This window comes from Chiloscyllium punctatum, chromosome 6 (assembly GCF_047496795.1).
Source record: "Chiloscyllium punctatum isolate Juve2018m chromosome 6, sChiPun1.3, whole genome shotgun sequence".
Classification (NCBI taxonomy): domain Eukaryota; kingdom Metazoa; phylum Chordata; class Chondrichthyes; order Orectolobiformes; family Hemiscylliidae; genus Chiloscyllium; species Chiloscyllium punctatum.
In genome coordinates, this window is record NC_092744.1 from 85,365,381 (window position 1) to 85,384,985 (window position 19,605).

Genomic DNA, 19,605 nt, shown 5'->3' on the forward strand with positions numbered 1-19,605 from the left:
ATTTAAGTTTATCACCAGACTTGCTTCTTGTCGTCATTCAAAGAGCTCTGCCAATTGTACCATGCGATATTTCTAGGACTCACAAAAGATCACTACATCGTCCAAATCGACTGCACAGTTTGTTAACCCAGCCACAACTCTGCTCATGAGACTTTGGAATGTGGTGGGTGCGTTCTTCATTCCAAAGGGCATCACTTTTAACTGATATAGCCCATTTGGGGTTACAAATGCAGAAATGTCTTTCACTGTCTCTAATAAAGGTACCTGCTAGTAATCATGCATTAAGTCCAACTTGGTGATATAACTGGCTTGTCCAACTTTCTCACTCGAGTCACAGAATCATAGAGATGTACAGCACGGAAATAGTTCCTTTGGTCCAACTCGTCCATGCTGACCAGATATCCAATCTAGTCCCACCTGCCAGCACCCAGCCCATATCCCTCCAAACCCTTTCTATTCATATACCCATCCAAATGCCTCTTGAATGTTGCAATTGTACCAGCCTCCACCACATCCTCTGGTAGCTCATTCCATGCACATATCAACCTTTGCATGAAAAAGTTGACTTTCAGGTCTCTTTTATATCTTTCCCCTCTCACCTTAAACTTATGCCCTCTAGTTCTGGACTCCTGCACCCCAGGGAAAAGACTTTGTCTATTTACCCTATCCATGCCCCTCATGATTTTATAAACCTCTATAAGGTCACCCCTCAGCCTCTGATGTTCCAGGTACAACAGCTCCAGCTGAATCAACCTCTCCCTATAGCTCAAATCCTCCAACCCTGGCAACATCCTTGTAAATCTTTTCTGAACCCTTTCAAGTTTTACAACATTGTTCCCACAGGAAGGAAACCAAAATTGCACACAATATTCCAAAAGTGGCCTAACCAGTGCCTTGTACAGCCACAACATGACCTCCCAACCCCTGTACTCAATCCTCTGACCAATAAAGAAAGCATAACAAACGCCTTCTTCACTATCCTATCTACCTGTGACTCCACTTTCAAGGAGCTATGAACCTGCACTCCAAGGTTTCTTTGTTCAGCAACACTCCCTAGACCTTACCATTAAGTGTATAAGTCCTGCTAAGATTTGCTTTCCCAAAATGCAGCACCTCAGACTTACCTAAATTAAACTCCATCTGTCCTAAATGCCCATTTGATCAAGATCACGTTATAGTCTGAGGTAACCTTCTTCCCTGTCCACTACACCTGCAATGTTGGTGTCATCTGCAAACTTACTAATTATATCTTTTATGCTCACATCTCAATCATTTTAAAAAATGACGAAAAATAGTGGACCCAACACCAATCCTTGTGCCACTCCACTGGTCACAGGCCTCCAGTCTGAAAAACAACTCTCCACCACCACCCTCTGTCTTCTACCTTTGAGCCAGTTCTATATCCAAATGGATAATTCTCCCTGTATTCCATCAGTCCTCCAATCTAGGAATTGGATATGAGTCTGATTTTCCAGCAGCATTAACTTTCCAATAATCCACGCAGAATTGTCGAGTTCCATCTGGTTTGGGAACTAAAATGATTGGCAAACTCTGGGTTGGTTTGATGACGTCCTCATCGAGCATGGCCTCCACCACCATCTGAACCTATCTGGCTTTGAAAGGATTAAGCCGATATGGGTGTTGTTTTATCGGAGCAGTATTACCCACATCTAGTTCTTGTACAATAGCAATAGTCCTCCCCCTCTGATTCTTACATGTGTCCTTGTACGGTAGTAACACATCTTTCAACTCTGTTCTATGCTGCTGAGACAGATAGTTTACTAACTTATCCCACTCCTCCAGGACATCTTCATTTCTTAATCTATTTTGAGGCACCTCAAACTCCATATCATCTGGATTTGATTCCTCACTCTGCAATGCAGTAACTAATACCTGTTTCTCCAGTTCTTTCTCTTGAGTGCAATACAGTTTCAGCATGTTCACATGACATACTCGATTCCATTTTTGCGATCTGGTAAGTTTACTAAATAGTTCACCTGACTCAACTTTTTCTCAATCTGATAGGGACCATGAAACCTGGCTTTGAAGGGATCTTCTATCAACTGGTAACAGTGCTAGCACATTATCCCCTTGGGAAAAAGTCCGAGTCTCAGAGCTTTTATCTGCCACATGCCTTATTCTATACTGTGCCCTCTTTAGGTGCTGTTTAGCTAACTCACCTACTCAGTTTAATCCCGCCCTCACCTCCAATACATAATGTAAGTGTGATATCTCCAACTTTGGTCTTGTCAATTTTTCTTTAATTAATTTCAAAGGGCCTCTCACTTCATGCCTGAATATTAACTCAAAGGGAGTAAACTGAGTACTGTAGATTCATTTGGGGCATCTCTAATGGCAAACAATATGAATGTGACACATTTATCCCAATCATTCAGGTAATCCTGACAGTATGCTCTCAACACGGTCTTCAAGGTCTGATGCCACTTTTAGGAGAAAGTGAGGACTGCAGATGCTGGAGATCAGAGCTGAAAATGTGTTGCTGGAAAAGCACAGCAGGTCAGGCAGCATCCAAGGAGCAGGAGAATCGACGTTTCGGGCATGAGCCCTTCTTCAGGATTCCTTTTGTACCCCTAGGTGACCTCCTACAGGTAGTTAATGTGCTATCCATAACAGCTCCTGTCTGTATGCTACCAGCAAAAATAATCTGAGCACTTCAGCCCATCTCTCCCCTGCACTAACCTGCCGTGGTCTCCATTTCTACCTTAGGATTCTATCTTTCAGATAATAACCCTCTGAAGTATCGTCTTTTCAGAGTCCGCATCCACATATATATCTTTTATCGTCTTGTCCTGCTCTTGCAAGTCTCTTCGCCTTTCAGGAGTAAATTCTTCTGTCTGACCCTCTGCCTGTTCAAGTTTTTCCTGCACCGTTACATCAAACAACGTGTCTGTTAACTGAAACTTAACTCCTTCATCTTTCTCTTTACTTTTTGCTTCATGCTGTGACTTAAGGTAGTGGGATCTGGTTACTACACAGTCTGGGAAAATACCAGGATATTTCTGTTTTAACCTCCAGTTTCTTGGACTTCCTTGAGTTTCTCCACAACAAGTGTGTCACTCCCACCTTGGATCCTACCAAATTGTTCCCAAGATCAAACTGAATTCTTGGGACTGACTCTGTCAATCACTCCCATTGTAACATGCCCAGTCTTGAGTTAGCACTCCAAACTGATCTTACATAAGGGAGTGCTAAATTTCTGTTCATCTATTGCACAAATTACCACACTGTCAGGTAACAAATCAGAGAGAATGCACATTCGTTCATCCCTTACGATCAGAGACTGGTTAGATCCTGTATCTCTCAAAATTATAACTTCTTGTCCTTCTCCCCTGTTCTTTCTGAGTAAATTTTACCCACAGAGGTGAATTCTTTGTAGAGATCAGGTACTAACTCCATACCCAGCCCTTGCCTAGGCTGTGCACTCTCCTGCAGCTCCTCGGCTCTTCTTAGGGTCTACTTTACTACCTTCACTAATGTCACTGGCTTTGCTTCTTTTACCACATCTTTTCCCACAATGCCTTTCTTTAATGACCAGCACTGTGACTTTATGTGTTCCCCCTTTCTGGCAGTGAAAACACCTTTTCCCAGTGCCCTTCTGAAACCACCGGCATTGTAATTTTCAGTGTCCCACTCCATTACCAGTGAAAACACCTGAGGCCTTTCACCTCCTGTCCACCCTCTTGGGCTTCTTTTTTATCCTGTGGTAAATTCTTACCGGTGCTCTCTACTCTTGGTTTTGTAGTGTAAGATCTCCCCTTCTCCCAACTTCTATCTCTCACAGGACAAAATTCTGGCTGGAAGCTTACCTTATGCACCAGCATGTACTCATCTCCTAGCTCTGCTGCCCTTCTTACTTCCTGAACTTTCTGTTCCTCCACACGAATTCTTACCATCTCTGGAAGTGAGTTTTTAAACTCCTCCAGCAGAATAATCTCTCTTACAGCCTCAAATGTCCTGTCTATTTTCAAAACACGCACCCATCAATCAAAATGACTATGTTTGATTCTTTCCAAATCAATATTAGCCTGATCTGGCTCCTTCTTTGTGTTTCTTCAACATTGTTGAGATGCTTCTGGTACAATTCATAAGCACTTAGAATAGACTGTTAAACCTCTTCATAATCTCTTGACACCTCATTTGACAGTGCGGCAAACTGGATTGGAGTTTGGTATTTTTTTGGGTATAATTTAAACTGATTGGCCTAATTCGAATCTGTGTTTTGTCATTTCCAGCCAAACAGCTACTCCAGTGGTTGGAGCACATGTTCCAGTGTGTCTTATTGAGAACACTTGGTGCTGTCACTACTAGCTTTTAACTCTCTTGAAAGGTATAGTACACCCACATCTTCATAACAATCAAAAGGAATCTCTTGGCCACTGTGTGGTTTGGGCACATACTTGATATTTAAGACGTATTCATCCTTGTACCTTGTTTACATTTCATAGCAAAGTCCTTCCACCTTGACTAGCAAACAGTACAAACACTCATTTGTGATTTATAGTAGATTACTGACATGGCTTACCACTTGTTCCAACAGAAAATTTCTTAACAGCGAATGACAGATGAAACAATTTGCAACTGTTCAAATACCAAAGTTATTACCATGTGCTGTATTATATAGTTGACATCTGTTGATGACCAGGTGTTTGAACATGAAGTAAAATATTTTTCAACTTTGCAAAAGACACATGCCTTTGTGAGTCTCCCACTTTGAGAATCGTGTCTTTCCTGGGGTCATTTTTCCATTGCAGGTATGATTTTACTGATTAAAACCTGCTTGTGAGAATCCAACCTCGTCTGATGGTAGTTTTGAGGCATGGAGGAATTCTTTCAAGTCTCTCAGCCGAGATAACGGTTCCCCAGCATTAGGAATATATGGTGACAGGAAGTTGATTACTTCCAAGGCCATCTCATGGACCATCTTTATCCTGTGGCCTTGCTATTTGATTAAGTTGCTTGTTCTTCTGGAAGGACTCTACAGGTGAGGTAAATGGACCTGTGGAATGTAATTTGGTTGCCGCTGCTCTGACACTTCTTGTTGGTAGATGCCAATCCTTCTTATTGTGCTGTTTCTAAGCCTTTGTCTGTCCATGATAGCAATACTGTCAGCAATGTGATCACAAAGACATTCTCAATAATTTTATCCATGTTATGTTTTTCAATTCATTCATGAAAGTGGGCGTAGCTGGCTTGGCCAACATTTATTGCCCAGAGGGTGGTGAAGTAAAATAATCATTCATGTCAACTTTCATATCATGATTAACCCTAGTATTATCATAGGATCCCTACAGTGTGGAAGCAGGCCATTCAGCTCATCAAGTCCACACCAACTCTCTGAAGGGCATCTTACCCAGACCCTGTGATCAAACCATCTAACATGAACATCTTTGGAGTGTTGGAGGAACCCCACCCAGAAGTAAGGGGAAGTTGCACATTCTATACAGTTACCCGAGAGTGGATTCAAACCGGGGTCCCTAGCGCTGTGAGTCACCAGTGCTAACCACTGAGCCACTGTTCTGCCGAGTGATTATGAGTTAATAACTCCCCATTCTCGCTCTCTTGGGATACCAATTCTCACTTTACTTACTCTTTTTTCTTATTGTAAATACCTGTTGAGATTCTTGTTATCCATGTTTAAACTTATTCCTTTCATTCACGAAAATCTATCTCTTGATAAATGTTTTGAATCTTCCCTGCTGTCCCTTGTCCTTTGACCAATTACTGAGCTGACCCCTCATTTCAGAACTCCTCTTGGAACTTTCCTTCACAGTATGAATGCATTTATTCTGAAATATCCTGTTAAATGTCTGTTTCTGCTTCTTTTATCTCCCAGTCTAATGCCTACTTCTTTAATCTGCCTCTACCATCCTTAGAGGCAGTGACTTAATATTCCCACCACCCTCTGGTAAAAATATTTATCCTCACATCTCTTCGAAACCTTTCACTGTTAGCTTAAATCTAAGCTGCCTGGTCATTGTTTGCTCCAATAAAGAGAAATGTTTTTTTCAATCTACCTGATCTACGCTCCTCGTGATTTTATATAACTCAGTCATGTCTCTCCCAATCTTCCTCTGCTGCAAAGGAAAACAACTGCTGTCTGTCCAATCTCTCTTCATAACTGAAACTCTCCAGCCTGGGGTAAGATCCTGATAAATCTCCTCTGGACCCTCTGCAGTGTTATCACAACCCGCCTATAAGTGTATTGGAGAGCTGCAACCTAAACATCAATATTTCATATAACAACGATATGTACTCTGCATTCTGGGGAGTGTGTAATATCATCTCAATGGTGCAATGTTGCAGGACTCTGAGATGCAGAGGGATCTGGGGGTCCTCGTGTATTATACCCAGAAAGTTAGACTGTAGGCATAGCAATTAATCAGAAAAGATAATAGAATGTTATGTTTTATTGTGAGGGGAATTGAATGCGAGAGTAGAGAGGTTATGGCTTGAATGCTCGAATGACTGTAGGACCCCACATAGACTGATGTCATTTTCGACAAGCACGGATTTCATCGCCGCAAACTCACTCCACTATTGGGAAATCAGAACTCCACTCCCAACCTGCTTCACGGGCATCATTTCCCAATCCAGTGGGCACCACAAAACTCAACTCTGTTCCTCCTTCCACAAGCACTGCCAGACCTGTTGAGTAGTTCTGGCTGGTCCCATGGGCAGTGACAAAGGCAAACGGGATGTTGGTCTTCATAGCGAGAGGATCTTGTGTACAGGAACAGGGATGTCTCGCTGTAACTGCTTAGGGCCTTGCTGTCAAAGCGTTTGTCGTGGTTCTTAGGGCTAAAGAGACTGAAAAGTGTGAGGAGAAAGCACGAATGTTGAATTGGATGGTCACCCATGATCATATTGAATGGCTGAGCAGGCTTGAAGGGCTGAATGGCCTACTCCCACTCCTGTTTTCTATGTTTTCTGTCTGTACTTAAGTTTTAAGCAATTAAAGTGTTCATAGTTGATGCTTGTCATAGATGTGATGGAGCAATTTTACATATGGTCTGATTTCCTTAATTAGTCCTTCATTACTTTCAGATAAGTCATTGAAGAAACATCTCCAGCTATGAAAAGGTGTCAAACGATTTTGGTATTTTTCCTTGTGCTGAGTTTTAGCATTATTAGCCACCTGTTTTTAAATCTCCCTTTAAATAATGTTTTATTTAGACAGAATGAGTTGACAAAAGTACTGTTTAACTTTCTTGGCCAAATGAGTCTCCATTGACCAAATCTGAATTGTCATATCTGGTCAGAGCTCCCCTGAAAGCAAAGTGATTGTGAAACACCCACACCCAACAATCAGAGCCCGGAATTATATTTTTACAGAGTCGAATCAGCAGCAAGGCTAACCCAAACAAACCAATTTATTTCATCACAAAAGCATTCAATGGGAATGAATCTGCATGTTGAGAACATAAGTACAAACCATCCCTCTGCTTTCTTCATTCAAGAATCATCTTGCCCTTGAATCTTAAAGAATTGTTCAGCAACACACCATTGGCTGAATGGTATGAGAAGGTAAGGAATTGTTCAGAGCTGGAAGCTTAGTAAACTTTACACTGACAAGCTAAATCTCAGTGTTGATATGTACAAAATGGATAATGCTGAATTGGAATTCTTGTGGGTGTTAGATTGAATTTCAGTTTCAGGTCCAGACAAATCATTTGCAGAATCTGAAAGAAAACCAGGTCATTTTATTTCTGAAAATCAATGTTTACCTCAATTGTTCAGACTGCAATTTTTTCATTGGTGGTTGGGGACTGTTAGTTTGGAAACTCCTCAGTCCAGAGAGTATTAGACCAATTAAATTCACGCCGATACTCTTTTGAAATTACTCATTTCATTTAAACGCAGAGTGTGTGGCTTAGAAAGTAGATGCCAGGGAAACATTTGCTAAGAGGCAGGTCGCAGTTTTAATTGGTGACTCAACTATTTAATCTCTGAGACAGAGCTGGACGGGAACCAGGATCAAATTTTTTCTTTATCCATTAAACAGAGAGTCAGACTGTTTCCTCATTTCCCCTCCCCCCACCTTGTCTCAGTCAAATCCCTCGAACTCAGCACCGCCTTCCTAACCTGCAATCTTCTTCCTGACCTCTCCGCCCCCACCCCACTCTGGCCTATCACCCTCACCTTGACCTCCTTCCACCTATCGCATATCCAACGCCCCTCCCCCAAGTCCCTCCTCCCTACCTTTTATCTTAGCCTGATGGACACACTTTCCTCATTCCTGAAGAAGGGCTGATGCCCGAAACGCCGATTCTCCTGTTCCTTGGAGGCTGCATGACCTGCTGCGCTTTTCCAGCAACACATTTTCAGACTGTGCAGATGGTCAGGATTGAAGTCAGTCCATGTGTGAGAGAGGGCTCGAGAGTCAATCAGTTCTGCAAGGACAAAATGGGAAGAAGCAAGCCATTTGGGTCCTAGTTGTAGCTGTAGGAAAGTTTGTCTATTCCACTGAAGAAGGAGATGGCATGCGGCAAGGTGATACTAGACACACGGACACACAAGATGGCCGCTGAGCCATCAGTTAGCCAACTTGACACATAAGATGGTTGCTGGATTACAACATGGAGAGAAACAGCAGAGCAGATACAGACCCTGCATGAAGCCACCAGAATGCCAGCACAATTCATTTGATTAATTTAAAGGCAGGTGGGGGAGAGAATACGCATGAGTAACAAACATTGCCCCCCAAAGTGTTTGGGTCCAGCCAGCACCTCTTATAGAAATGCTAACAACTTAGATACAGACTCAATACAATATGTTAACGGCCAGGGCTGCAGTAATGGTCCTTCTCAGGGAGAGCGATTAGCGCCCATAACTATAGCAATGGAATTCCGTGCAGACATTGAAACTGACAATGTCTCAGTTGAAACTGACAATGACTGTGTCAAAATTATCAATGATTCTGCAACGATTATTGTAAACAAACCACGTACAAAGGCAATCTCATTACTGACCTGTTGTATCACAAGATGTATAAAAATTTCTCAACTTGTGCTCCGGGTCGAGAGAAGACTTGCAGCTGACTTCTGTGCTATTGGTGTCTTTCTCTCTCCAGAGCTCCAGTTATTTCCTTGTACAATAAACTCTGTCATTGAAGCTTGACTCTGACTCCGAGACTGGTGATTTTCCCCACAACACCACAATTAGAATTTCTGTTTAGGTTTGTCTATACACACTGTTTCCCATTGGTCCATACCTCAGTGCAGTGGTTTTCTCCATGAGTTTCCATGTGGGCGTTGCCTTTGCCATCTCCATTATTGATATCTATTCCTGTAAATCCGTCAGGATTATTTTTGACATCTCAGGAGGTTCCTGCCCTGACTCCATTGAGTTCCATCCCTTTTCTCTGGTTTATCTCTCAGCCTCACTCTTTCTCCCTGGGAACAGGATGACCGTGTCTTACACTGAGCTCTTCTGCACATTCTCCTCTTCCCACATAATATGGAGTGATTTCAACTGTTCCTCAAGCTCAGCACCTGGGGTAAGTTCACCGAGAGACAGTCCTCCTGCCGATGGTGATTCTGAGGAGACACCGTGGTTTCCTGATTCCTCCAGGTTTTTAAAATCTGACACAACACCGGTTTCCAAACTCCTGCCAGAAGAAGTGAGGGTCTTAGAAATGCAGCTCAGAACAATTTCAAACTAACTGCAATTCATTGGCTCCCGTCCAGTGTAATCAATTTAAAATCACACAAACCTGTCACTGTCAACAGGTAGCTGTTCAAATACAGGGATCTCTTTCAAAGTATGGAGGAAGAAATGACAGTCAGTCTGTGGTACTTTATCACTTCATTTCACTGTCCCAGCTTAGCGGTCAATCCAGCCTCGGCGCCATTTAGGTTTTCATGTTTAGCACATCAGTCCAATTCAAACCAATCTCACTTCACTCATGTTCAAGTTAATAACAGCATGTCAACGTTAACATGTAAATAATTATTGCGGTTCGATTGTTATTGTTTGGAAAGTAACGCCTAGAGAAAACCCATGCAAATGCAGGGAGAATGTGTAAGTTCCACACCGTTAGCCGAGGGTTGAATCGAACCCGGGTCCCTGGAGCTATGAGGTAGCAGTGATAACCAGCGAACCACTGTGCCACTCTTACAATTAGAGTCATAGACTCAGAGAGATTTATAGCTTGGAAACATACCCTTTGTCAATGCCACTCGTTTTCACAATTAGTCTAGTCCTATTTGCCTGTGTTTGTTCCAAACACCTCAATACCTATCCCATCCATTTACCAATCCAAATGTTTCTTCAAGGGCAAAATTGTACTCACCTCCACCAGTACCTCTGGCAGCCCACTTCAGGCACTCCCAACTCTCTGTGTGAAAAAATTGCTCTTCTTTACCCTTCTGTATCTATTCCTGCTCACTTTAATCCTATGCCCTCTAGTTTTAGACTCCCTTACCTTGGAGAAAAGCTGTCAGTTATTGACCTTATCTGTGCTTCTCATAATATTTTAAACCTCTATAAGGTCACCTCTCAGTCTCCTATGCCCAAGTGAAAAAAGTCCCAGCCTATCCAGTCTCTCTTTATAACTCAAAACATCCAGGCCAGGTAGCATTCAAGTAAATGATTTTTGCACTCTTTCTAGAATCATAGAATCCCTACAGCATGGAAACAGGCCCTTTGGCCCAACAAGACCACACTGACCCTCAGAAGTCTAACCCACCCAGAGCCATTGCCCCTACTCTAGGTTTATCTCTGACTGTTGCGCCTAACCTACACATCCCTGAACACTATGGGCAACTTAGCATAGCCAATTCACCAGAGCTGCACACCTTTGGATTGTGGAAGGAAACCAGACCATCCAGAGGAAACCCACATATACATGGGGAGAATGTGCAAACTCCACACAGACAGTCACCCAAGGCTGGAATTGAACCTGGGTCCCGGGTGCTGTGAGGCAGCAGTGCTAACCATTGAGCCAGCATGCCACCCATAGTTTAACAACATCCTTTCTTTATGAAGGGGGGCACGTGAGCTGTTCTGCAACCTGCCTGACTATGAGCCTGGATGGTGTGTTTGTGTGAGATCAAAGGAAATCTGAGGTTGGTTGACTGGGAGAGGGTGAAAACTGTTTATGTTCAAGATAAAAAAAACAGTAGTCCTGTGAGACACAGAACATCTAGTTGAGTATTGAGAATGGCCTATTCTAAGTGCTGCCCAAATTCAAATTTGGTAAAGTTTAGGAAATGAACATAGAACATAGAACATAGAACATAGAAGAATACAGCGCAGTACAGGCCCTTCGGCCCTCGATGTTGCGCCGATCAAAGCCCACCTAACCTACACTAACCCACTATCCTCCATATACCTATCCAATGCCCGCTTAAATACCCATAAAGAGGGAGAGTCCACTACTGCTACTGGCAGGGCATTCCATGAACTTACGACTCGCTGAGTGAAGAACCTACCCCTAACATCAGTCCTATATCTACCCCCCCCTTAATTTAAAGCTATGCCCCCTTGTAATAGCTGACTCCATACGTGGAAAAAGGTTCTCACTGTCAACCCTATCTAACCCCCTAATCATCTTGAAGGGGAAGAAGGAGAGATCCTCAGGCGTACTCATGCAGTCTGTTTCCTGATTTTTATTTCATAGGTAGTAGTTTTTAAAGGAAAATCCTCACCCAGAGTGCCAAGAACCTACCAGCAAGTGAGATATTTTCCAAAATTGCCCTGACAGAATTTGTTGCCTTTGATTATTTAGGCTGGATCACTTTATGAGGAATATAATGTAGTGCCCCCGATGATGTCAGAATGCTCCAAGGGAACATAGGTTTGAAGAGCAGGTTTAGGCCATTTGGCCATTCAAGTCTACACTACTATCCAATAGGGCTATGACTCATCTGATTGCGATTTCAATCCTACTTTTCCTGTCTGCCTCCTGCCCTGGATTTACTTGTCTATCAAAAGTTCCAGTGCTGACCTGAATAAATTTAATAACATAACCATCACAACTTTGAGGAAGAAAAATCCAAAAATTAACAAACCTTTGATAAAGGAAAAATAATTCTCATCAAAAGTGCTTTCCAGCTGATATTTTCCTTGTAAGCACAATGGTAGTGTGTGCCAGACTCTGTGATATCATATTGTACAATCACTGCTGAAGATATAAAAATCATGAGGGGCATGGATGGGGTGAATAATCAAAAATCTTTTCCCAGAGTTGGGGAGTCCAAAACTAGAGGGCATAGATTAAAGTTGAGAGAGAAATGATTTAAAAGGGGCCTAACGGGCAACTTTTTCATGCAGAAGATGGTGCATGTATGAAATGAGCTGTTTAAGGAGGTGGTGGAGGCTGACACAGTTACAACATTTAGAAGGCATCTAGTTGGATTTATGAATAGAAAGGGTTTGGAGGATGTGGACCACATGTTGGCAAATGGGACTAGCATAATTTAGGACCACATGTTGGCATGGACAAGTTGGGCAAGGGTCTGTTTCGGTGCTGTATATCTCTATTTTGATGTTCCTCAGTTTCCAAAATGTCAGGGCATTAAGCATGCAAGGATGTCTAACTTGCTTTTCTCATCAATTATCAATCTACACGATCCACATTGCTCTCGTGACGGTGGCAAAGGAAACTAACATAAAGGTCCGATTAATGAAAATTACAAACAATGTTTTCAGTCTGCTTCTGTTTGAGAAAGCAAGAGTGGTGCTCCATAGATTACCAAATAGGACTGAGGGTGGGAGCTTAGAAACTGATTGAATAAGTTAATTCATGCGTTTTTAAAACCAGGCTGAGATTTGCCGAGCTTGGACGAGAAGAAGATTTTCCTCGAACAACAAGTGAAAGCCAGTTCGAAGTTTCCACATTTCATGTCATGGAAAACAAAGTAACAAGTTGTGACACAACCAAAATAACTTTGGATGGAGTCGTTAATAATTGACTATGTTCATAAAAGACAGTGTAAAGTAACTTGGTGAAGTGTTTCTTTCTCTCAGTTGGGCTAAGAATAAGAATTACATTCTGCTCTTCAAAGGGTAATAGTGTGTTTAATTGTTGACAAACATTGTGCTTAATTATGAGTGCTGTTCATCATAAGACAGCAAGTGTTTTAAAATGTGAAATTAGTGATGGAACTTTATTTCAATTATTCAGTTCAATTAAGGCTTTTGTGAAAGTTATCAGTCTGCACATGTATTCTAACAAGTCTATAAATTGGAACTGCAATAACTTGACAGGCCTTCTAACAAGTATATAAAGTTCAAACATAATAACTTGGTTCTAGCGGATCATGTCTACTCTCTCCTGTCGCTTTAATGTACCTTGGTGAAGGATCCAATGGTGAAGGATCCAGTGTGTGAGGGTCAGAAGGAGTGATGAAGAATGTGATGCTATCATCAAGTGACTCAATCTTGCAATATCTCAGATTTAGATTTCAAACAGACCCATATTTATATATTGCACAGCAATACTTCAGCATGAACCACGGAAACACGGTTGGAATGTGCCCAGAAATACTCACTGGATTCTGACTTGATCTGAAGACCGAGGGGTTGTTTTTGTATCCAGTTGAACTAAAGTTTTACTTGATGTGTGCTGTGGTGTGTTTCACAGGACACTGGCTGTTGTGGTTGAAATTGGAGACTTGCTGGGGGCAATGGGGAAAATGGCTGCAGCTTTTCTCCATTGAAAGACCCTGTGCAGGTTTAAGAATGAACCAGCCCAGGTTCTCCTCTCCCCATGACCCACTTTGCAGCCATTTTTAAAAAATCATGCCATGATGGGTGTCACTGCTTGGGGCAGCATTTATTGCCCATCACGAGTTGTCCTTGAGAAGGTGTTGGTGAGCTATCTTCTTGAACCGCTGCAGTCCATGTGCTGTAGATAGATGAAAATGCCACAAGGGAGCAAACATAAGATTTTCACCCAGCTACAGTGAGTGAACAAGGAATCTAGCACAGGATGGCAATGTATTTTCAAGTCATGATGGTGAGTGGCATGTAGGAAGCAATGTTCCCACTTCCTTTGTCCTACAAGATGGTAGAGAGTTTTGAAAAGCAGTCTGGTGATCTATGGTCAATTCTTGCAGTACATCTGGTAGGCGGCAGACACTGCTGCTGCTGAGTGTCAGCAGTCATAGGAATGGAGATTTATGGATGAGGTGCCTAAAATGCAGGCTGCTTTGTCCTGGATGGTGTTGAAATTCTTAAGTGTTCTTGAGTGTTGCCTCTATCCACATTGCTGACTTGTGCCTTGCAGTTGGTGGACAGGCTTTGGCCACTCAGGAGGTGAGTTACTCTCTGCAGGATTCCTAAGCTCTGATCTGCTCTTGTAGCCACAGTACTTATATGGCTAGTCCAATTCAGTTTCTGGTCAATAGTAACCTCCAAGATATTGATAGTGTGAGATTCAGCAATGGTAAGTGAACATCAGTGATTAAATTCTCTCTTGCTGGAGATGGTCATTTTCTGGCATTTATGTGACATGAACAGTTCTTGCCACTTAGCCAGATAAAAGTTTCTAAGTAACATAGTGCTCTCAGGAGTTGAACCTCAAGCATCAAGGACATTCCAGATGAGCACTTAGAACCAGCTGCTACCATCCTCTTAAAACACAGAGTGTGTTTGGTCAAGTGCAGAAAAGGAAAATCACTTCCCATTCTAAGTAGAAGAGTCACTGATAGTTAGCAAGATGCAAATTATTGTGCATGACTAATTACAGTTACTGTTGTTAGGTTAGACATTGCTACAGAGACTGGGAAGTGAACTAGATATTAGGTTTCACTGCTTTGAAATTCTAAGCTGTTCTGCCCACAACTGTACAAGATATCATCACAATTGGTCTTGCTTATGCCGCTCTTACGGACCATTATGTAATTGTGAGTGTTTTGTTCCTAATTTGTTGAGCGAAAAGACCCAGATTCCAAACACACATATTCCAGAAATGCACAAAAACATCTCTGGACTCCTTGATTCGGAAAAGTCTACATTAGTGAACATCGTATGAGGGGATGGAACAGCATTTGGAGAATAGACTTTAGGGATTTTGATGGCAGCATGGGAATTCGGTGCAGAGGGGAAGAAGTACTTTTTGCCTTATAGTTTGCAAGGTCTTTTCACGGGATAAATTGAAGCCCAGGATCAGGGGCCCAACACAAAAGAGAGAATGACGCCATGGAAAAACAATAATTTCATTGGTTGGTCATAGCTACTCATTTAACTATCTATTATAAATTCTTCCAGATTGAAGGTAGATAGGTGAAGAATTGACAGGATATGAACAAAAAGACCAGTACAATACTTTTAAAACTCAAATTAAGAACTAAGTAAATAAAATAGGGATCCAGGGCTAGGTGATGTATTGTACTGGCATGACGTGGGAGATGATGGACCTCGATTAGATTACTTACAGTGTGGAAACAGGCCCTTCGGCCCAACAAGTCCACACCGCCCCACCGAAGCGTAACTCACCCATACCCCTACATCTACATCTACCCCTTACCTAACACTACAGGCAATTTAGCATGGCCAATTCACCTGACCTGCACATCTTTGGACTGTGGGAGGAAACTGGAGCACCCGGAGGAAACCCACGCAGATATGGGGAGAACGTGCAAACTCCACACAGTCAGTCACCTGAGGCGGGAATTGAACCCGGGTCTCCGGCGCTGTGAGGCAGCAGTGCTAACCACTGTGCCACCGTGCCGCCATACCTCATTATGGTTAATATTGATCACATCTGCAGCTAGTGTTGGTTGCATAAGGAACTCTGGCCCTGAGCTGATACACAACACTGAGACACAACAGGGAATGGGAGAGTTACCAGGAAGCTTTGTCTCAGGAGGCAGTCACACCCCTTAGATTAACCACTTTAAATTCAGTCAGTGGTCAGAGCTCAGCAGACAGGGCGATCCAGGAGGTAGTGATGAAGGAGACTTAACCCTTGAGCTTGTCGAACAGGTTGGAGGTTCTTGTTCCCTGTGTCACTGAGAGTGGGGATTGTAAAAAGTATCAGCAAACTGACCGTAGCACCGTGGAACAGAGGGGGGAGAAAAGAGAAATGTATTGTAATCAGGGAAAATATAGACAGGGAAATTGACACTGTTCTCTGTGGCCAGGATCGAGAGTCCCGAAGGCTACAAATTTGTTTCCTACCTAGTGCCTGGGTTCAGGACATCTCATCTTGGATGCAGAGGAACTGAAGTGGGAGGGGAAAGATTCAGTTGTTGTTGTCCATGTAGATACCAACGAAAAAGGTAGAAAGAGAAAAGAGTTTTGCTGGGGGAGTATGAGCAGTCAGGGCTAAATTAGAAAAAAGAACAAAAAAGGTAATAATCTCTGGACTACTACCTGAGCCATGAATTAATTGGCATAGGGTCACAAGATTAAATAAGTAAATATGTGCCTCAGGGACTGATGTGGAGAAATGGATTCAAATTCATGGAACATTGTACCCGTACTATGGAGGGAAGGAAGGAGCTGTTTTCATGGCTCCAACTAAATACAGTGTAATGCCTGAACCAGAATGCTGGTGAATTGCATAACTAGGGCTATAGGCAAAATGATAAGGGGTGGGTAAAGTTGCATGAAAATTATAGAAAAAGTTAAATTGGGAGATTGCTCAGCAGATGTTATTAAAAGTTTCCAGATCAAGTATAGGCCAGAGAATACAGATAGGGTGAGGAATCTAACAACAAGCAGAGCAGATAAAGGGATAATGTTTGGGGGGGGGTGGGATTTGGGGGATGGGGGGCAGTCAACGCAGCACTGAAGGTGTTGCACTTAAATGCACGCAGTATATGAAACAAGGTACATGAGCTTGCAGTGCAGATTACAGGCAGGCGAGGAAGGAGCTCAAAAATGGTCTGAGGAGAGCCAGGAGGGGGCACAAAAAAGGCTTGGTAGGAAGGATTAGGGAGAATCCAAAGGCATTTTACACGTATGTGAGGAATAAGAAAATGATCAGAGAAAGAGTAGGGCCGATCAGGGATAGCATAGGGAACTTGTGTTTAGAGTCTGAGGTGGTAGGGGAAGCCCCAAATGAGTTTTTTGCTTCTGCCTTTACTAAAGAAAAGGGCCTTGTAGTGAATGAAACCATTGAGGAGCAGGTAAGCATGCTGGAACAGATAGAGATTGAGGAAGCTGATGGGCTGAAAATTTTGACAAACAGTAAGATTGACAAGTCGCCAAGGCCAGACCAGATTTGTCCTTGGCTGCTTTGGGAAGCAAGAAATATGATTGCTTTGCTGCTTGCGAAGATCTTTGTATCCTCGCTCTCCACTAGAGTCATACCTGAAAACTAGAGGGAGGCAAACATAATTCCTCTCTTCAAGAAAGGAAATAGGTAAATCCCCGGAAATTACAGACCAGTCAGTTTCACGTCTGTCCTCTGCAAGGTGTTAGAAAGGATTCTGAGGGATAGGATTTATGACCATCTGGAAGAGCATGGCTTGATTAAAGACAGTCAGCACGGCTTTGTGAGGGGCAGGTCACGCCTCAAAAATCTTACTGAGTTCTTTGAGGATGTTACGAGACAAGTTGATGAGGGCCAAGTGGTGGATGTGGTGTATATGGACTTCAGCAAGTCATATGATAAGGTTCCCCATGGTAGGCTCGTTCAGGTCAGGAGGAATGGGATACAGTGAAATTTAGCTGTCTGGATACAGAATTGGCTGGTCAACAGAAGACAGCGAGTGGAAGTGGAAGGAAAGTATTCTACCTGGAAGCCAGTGGCTAGTGGTGTTCCACAGGGGGCTTTTCTTGGGCCTCTACTTTTTGTAATTTTTATAAATGACTTGAATAAGGAGATTGAAGGATGGGTTAGCAAGTTTACAGACGACACAAAGGTTGGAGGTGTCGTTGACAGTTGACAGAGGACTGTTGTAGGCTGCAGTGTGACATTGACAGGATGGGCTGAGAGGTGGCAGATGGAGTTCAACTTGGATAAATGCGAAGTGATGCATTTTGGAAGGTCGAACTTGAAAGTTGAGTACAGGATTAAAGACAGGATTCTTGGCAGTGTGGAGGAACAGCGGGATCTTGGTGTGCAGGTACATGGATCCCTTAAAATTGCCACCCAAGTGGACAGGATTGTTAAGAAAACATTTGGTGTTTTGGCTTTCATTAACAGGGGGATTGAGTTTAAGAGCTATGAGATCTTGTTGCAGCTCTATAAAACTTTGGTTAGACCACACTTGGAATACTGTATCCAGTTCTGTTTGCCCTATTGTAGGAAAGATGTGAATGCTTTGGAGAGGGTTCAGAGGAGGTTTACCAGGGTGCTGTCTGGACTTGGAGGGCTTATCTTACGAAGAGAGGTTGACTGAGCTCGGACTTTTCTCATTGGAAAAAAGAAGGAGGAGAGGGGACCTAATTGAGGTGTACAAGATAATGAGAAGCATAGATAGAGTTGATAGCCAGAGACTTTTTCCCAAGACAGAAATTGTTCACATGAGGGGTCATAGTTTTAAGCTGTTTGGCGGAAAGTATAGAGGGGATGTCAGAGGCGGGTTCTTTACACAGAGAGTTGTGAGAGTGTGAAATGTGTTGCCAGCAGCAATTGTGGAAGCGAGGTCATTGGGGATATTTAAGAGACCGCTGGACATGCATATGGTCACAGAAATTTGAGGGTTCGTACATTAGGTTTACCTTACATGAGGATCAATGGTCGACACAACATTGTGGGCTGAAGGGCCTGTTCTACGCTGTACTGTTCTATGTTCTATTAAATTCAGCAAGTATGATGTTGTGGATATCACAGATATGTGGCTGCAATGGGATCAAGGGTTACAGGGAGTAGGCAGAAGAATGGGATTGAAAAGCATATCATCCATGACCAAATGGTAGAACAGACTTGATGGGCCAATTGGCCTAATTCAGCTCCTGTACTTTATGGTCTTATGGAATGATACTTTTAATATCAAAATTAATAAATGATTAATCTTTATTCTGTTACAGGTAGATCCCAACAAGGAAAGCTGTTGGTTCCAGCTATTGCTCGCTGATGGCAGTTGGATAGCCTTGCTGTGGAAGTACGGAGGCGTCTATTTGGTCACGGATATCATTTCAATCAAACCCTTTGGAATTCCGAAACTTCCTCTGTGCACAATGAGAACATCCTATCAATGATGCAGCTTTGGGATTTAACCACTCTCATTCCTTTATTGAGAGTTGTTTATGGGATTTTGCTGAGGATTACAATGGAACAGATTGCTACCATCAAGGTCCTAAACTGATGACCCGGACCTCAGTGTTTCAGTGAATGGGTGAAGATTTGAGTTGGTAAATCAGTAGGGGGTTGTGGTTAAAGGCTATAAAGGGGTGCAAGATGTGAAGTGGGGTTAGGATGGGCTCTGAAGAAATTATCAGGTTAGATATTTGTCAGGAGGAGATGGAGGGGAATGCTCAATGGGTTCGGGGTTTGAAAACAAGCCTTTGTGGGGTCATCAGTTGGTGAGGTCTGGTCAAGTTTGGGGTTGAGGAGGAGTTGTAGCAAGATGGTTGTATATGTACCCCAGATGAAGGCAAGAATGATTTCGTCTAATATTTCCTGGCTATCTATCCAGGTAAGTAAGGTTGGAACTGCCCGAAAGCTTTGATTCTAACTCAGAGTTG

The 19,605-nt window shown here is 42.8% G+C and overlaps 1 pseudogene; it reads left to right on the forward strand.

Moving 5' to 3' along the window:
• Positions 1–19,295, forward strand: part of LOC140478448 (alpha-1,4-N-acetylglucosaminyltransferase-like) — a 91,712-nt pseudogene extending 72,417 nt beyond the window's left edge.
• The last annotated feature ends 310 nt before the right edge of the window (positions 19,296–19,605 follow it).